This window comes from Larus michahellis, chromosome 3 (genome assembly GCF_964199755.1).
Source record: "Larus michahellis chromosome 3, bLarMic1.1, whole genome shotgun sequence".
NCBI lineage: Eukaryota > Metazoa > Chordata > Aves > Charadriiformes > Laridae > Larus > Larus michahellis.
In genome coordinates, this window is record NC_133898.1 from 120,617,004 (window position 1) to 120,621,733 (window position 4,730).

At 46.5% G+C, this 4,730-nt stretch overlaps 1 long non-coding RNA gene across 1 annotated transcript; it reads right to left on the minus strand.

The window, feature by feature from the left end:
• Window positions 1-1,656: 1,656 nt before the first annotated feature.
• On the minus strand, window positions 1,657-4,462 carry LOC141740136 (uncharacterized). The gene is made up of 3 exons (XR_012585894.1): window positions 4,352-4,462; window positions 4,160-4,249; window positions 1,657-1,980 (listed from the first exon to the last, which is right to left on the minus strand). It is a non-coding gene; the product is annotated as an uncharacterized LOC141740136 (long non-coding RNA).
• Window positions 4,463-4,730: the final 268 nt, after the last annotated feature.

Here is a 4,730-nt window from a genome sequence, read left to right on the forward strand (position 1 = left end):
GGAGCCAGCGCTGGTCCCATTTTACAGATGAAAGAAGTGGAGTTGTCCCTACGCCCGCCCCCGGCCGAGGGGATGCAGGAGGCTGCGGCTCGTCGGGCCGATGGAAAGAGCATGTGCCCCCTCTCAACAGGGAAACAATGAGAATAATTCGCCGGTGAGGCCGAGCAGCAGATCACCTCCGCAGCCAAACAGGCAAGCGTGGAGATCTCACCAGAGAAGAGAGCAGCCGTGCAAACCACCGAGTGAAATCGGGAAGAAACCTCACAGATCACTGTTAATGACAGCTGCTCAGCAAGGAACAAAGTGCTTCATACTGGTCGTGGGCCGAAGCCCACGGTTGTCCATGCTGGCCGTCATCTCAGACAGATGTACAGCGTCAGCTTGCCAGGGATTTCAAGCTTTTGTAGTCCTAACCCGTGCTGCGGTAACCCGAGATAGGAAATAAAAAGCGACTTCTTGCCAGCATTCCTGGATGCGCTTCAGGGTAAGAGCTGTCTGCTCCTCTCCGGCCAAGCCGTGCCTATAACTGCGCGACTCTCGGGAAGCACATGAGCGTTTTTGTGGTGAAAATGTGACTCAGCAAGTTCTGCACTCAGCTGGATCTTGGAGGAGGCGGTTGGTGTCTGAGACGGAGGCGAAATACCACCAACCGGCTGATGATAGCCGATCTCCGTGGGAGGTAGCCACCCGCCCGGCCGGGCTGCAGCCGGCACCCGCGCGGGCACCTGTTTGGAGCGGGATGGGAGGACGCTGCCTTAGGAAGCGGAGATGCTGCGGAAAAAGATGGAGAGGAGTAATACGGGTATTAGGGATAGTCAGGGAAAAGGGTATGGGAAAGCAAGTAGCACAGGGCTCCTCTGCAGCATGGGAAAGGGCAAGGAGACTTTAGGATGGGGCATCTTAAGAGGGAGCGGGGAAGTTACGCTGGTAATAGGTCAATATCTGTTGTGGCACTGACTGCAATAAGTTTATCAACAAAATATCTAATTCTTTAATACAGCCAAGCTTTTTTGCTTAGTTCTTGCCAGTGAAAGGCCAGGCACCCTTGGCACAGGACACTGGAGGTAGCAGGAAGGGGAGAAGCAGGTCTGGGCTCTACATGCACAGAGTCTGGAAAGGATTTATTTGTGTTTAAATATTACTGGAATAAATGAGATTTAAGCAAAGGCTTAACTGCTGCAATCAATACAGAGGCTTTCTTGAATCAGGACCTTCATCAAGGGAGCTGGGGGTGTTCAGCCTGGAGAAAAGGAGGCTGAGGGGAGACCTCGCTCTCTACAACTACCTGAAAGGAGGGTGTAGCCAGGTGGGGGTCGGTCTCTTCTCCCAGGTAACAGGCATTAGGACAAGAGGAAACAGCCTCAAGTTGCACCAGGGGAGGTTTAGATTGGATATTAGGAAAAAATTCTTCACTGAAAAGGTTATCAAACATTGGAACAAGCTGAATCACCATCCCTGGAGGTATTTAAAAGACGGGTAGATGTGGTGCTTAGGGACATGGTTTAGTGGTGGTTTTGGCAGTGTTAGGTTGATGGTTGGACTCGATGATCTTAAAGGTCCCTACCAACGTAGACAATTCTATGATTCTACAATTCTATGATCAAGAAATTTTAATTAGATGCATTTCCTTCCCAAGATGTCTGCCTGTGAGGATAATTTCATCATCTCTGACATGCTCAGGTACATCAGTGACAAGGCTACACAGCCACCTGGGCAGGGAGAGCGCTGAACCTGTCGGACCCCAGTTCTGCCACTGGTGCTCATGACAAATAGTGTATTTATTTCTCTGGAACAGCCTCCGACTACTTCAGGAAGGCTGCAGCTGAATGCAGGACTGCTTCTCACGGGAAAGATGACAGAATCCCATGTTGGGCTGCCAACTCCTTCACACCGGCACTTTACAGACAACTCGGAAGACCACCATTGTGCCGGCATCACAGGCACTACAGGAAGACGCAATGGATGCTCCACCTCCTCCACCTGCAGGGGGAAAAAAAAGTCACGTGCCTTCAGCAAAAAATAAACCCATGCAGTCAAATACCAGAGCGAGGTGGGGGAAAAGTCAGGCGAATTAAAGAGATGGATCAGATTCCAGCACGCCCCGAAGGTCACTCCATGCAGGGTCTGCCGGAGAGAAGGTGGGAGCAGCGTCGCTCCTCCAGGGAGGGTGCCAAGCTACCAGTCTCCTGTCGATTAATCCCGGGGAGCAGGAGGCCGTGGAGAACACGCTGCCAATTGTAAATGTGGTGATGGGCCATCGGGGGCATATATACGCATCATTAGTCATCCGCAAGAATTTTGTTTTTGTAACCCCTGCATTTTTATCTGTCACTTCGAGCAATAAATATGCACTCCCGCCAGTGATTTGACATTACACTTGCTTTGGATGGTTGCCTTTCCCAAATATTAATAGTAACTCATTGTGGACACAGCATTGGTATTTAGTTAGATCAGACCAGCTTCTTTTAAAAAACAACTTTTCGTATAAAGAGAACAGATGTTTTTAATTTACACAAAGAACAAAAACAAAGTTCTATTGTTCAGTTACAGTGAACACAAACATTACAGGCACACAGAAATTAACACCAATGGCACGTTAAAAAAAAATTAAAAGCCCATCATTATACAGGTCTGCTTATTTGCGCTTTTTCCACCACTTTAAGGATCTAGTGGCATGCAATGATAGCAAATGTTGCTTTTTGGGATTCATATGAATTTGAGTGTGGCACATTTTAAAGATAAAAACGGCATAAACACAAGGACACTTTCTAAACACACATTATACAGACAATAATAATAATAATAATAACAGTTTTATAATAACAAATGAGGAATGTAAACCCTCCCCATCCAGGGCATAAGCCAACTACTAGCTCGTGGGGATAGGAAGAAATTGCCTCTTTGAGCTGATTATTCTATAGTTGCTCCTTACAGGGTATATTTTCTTTGTGCACAACAGTGAAGCCTCAGCCCTCTGAAACACCATGTGTGCATACGAAAATGGACAGAGCATTTCAGTTGCATCACTGAGGTTATCTTGTGGTATGCTATGAAGTTAAATGACAACTATCCTTACACACTTTTTTTTTTCTTCCCCTGGGGATTTAAAAGCCTTTTGAATGCACTTTCAAGCTCCTGGCGCCTGCAGGTGGGAGCAGAGCCCAGGCACACGTCCAAGTCAAGGTGGTCAAGCCCCTTCCAGGGCAGGAGTGCTTCCCTGCAAGTGGAGGTCGCTTGCAACTCTCTGTGTCTCACAGGCGTGCACCCTGAGAAAACCGTTTCTCAGAGATAAAGCTTAGCATCATTCCTGTTTCTCACCCGCTGGACCCACAACCTGGATGTCTAACTCTCAGCCTACTATAAAGCATAGCTCTTCCCATGGAGAAGCACCTCCCCTAGTGCCTTCTTGAAGATTTTCCTAGTGTCTCTCTCTAGTTGGTTGTCACACCTTAGATCACCCTCTCGGGCAACTATTTCTAGGTTTAGAAATACTGACCAGTATTTCTAAATATATTTCTCATACCAGTATGTCTAATACCAGTAATTCTGTCTCTATTTCAGATTTACCAGTCCTGCAGCTGCAAGAGGACAAGGAGGGAAGAGATCCCTTATCTTGGCTTCTCCCAGCACTATATAAGCAAAGGTTCAGCTTTTGGTACATTAAAAACAGACTTCACCCTCTTTTCTTTCCCATTAGTCCACTTGTTATATTTTGTCCAATAATGGGTGCCATTTTACTCTATCCCACACTTAGACTAAGTGTCAAACTATGAGGCTTACTTAAGATTATCACATGGGACCTGGTGAAAAAAAAAAAAAAAAAACAAAACAAAACCCAAACCAAACCTTCCCAGTGTTTTAGCCAGTTGCAAAAAATAAACTTATAATTAAAACACTTGGGACGGAAAAATGAAAAAGTCGTTTTCTGTAGCATTCAGGTGACCTGGGGATTTCAGAACAACAGAAAGACAAACATCATGACTCAAAGGGCTGGAGCCTTTTTCCACCACTAAAAGCAAGCCCCGCTGGGAGAGGTGCTACATGTGTGCTGCTCCAAGTGGCCGGTTTTAAACTTTCAATCACATTATATAATACAAAACCCAGTTCCAGACCCCTGCAGGAAAAAGAGAGAAACCAAAACACTACGTTCATACGGTACCTTTCAGCTTGAAAGAACCCAAGCCATGAATCATCTTATCCACCACAGAATGCCATCACCTCAACGTCGAAACAGCAGCTGTTCGTTACCCTACAAGAACATTAAGATGGGTGCTCTTACGCAGCCAAAACAACAAGGAAAACTGAGTAGACAAATATAATAATCTGGAATGCACAAGCTTATCCTCCCTACCTTTATAATGAGTACCAGAGGGACTTTAGGGACCAGAAGCAGCCGATGCTTCCAGCCGCCCAATGCTAACAATGCTTTCTGCAGCACTTAAGCGATCCTTGGAAGCCAAAAGCATTTGACCTGGACTTGCTTTGCTTTGCTTGGTTGTCAACAAGGCCAAGAGCTGGCTATCGCACACTGACCACAATTGCTATGCCACGTCCAAAGTCGTTTCTGCCACATTTAGAACCACGACGGATGCCAGAAGTAATCGCGATGCTCTGAGTTGTCCAAGGATGCAGAAATTCATCTCCCCCCGCTGCTTGTGCAAAAAAGGCAGTTAATTGCAGACATGTACCTGTCCTGGTGGTTAGCTGTTCATTAATAAATTGCAATCACG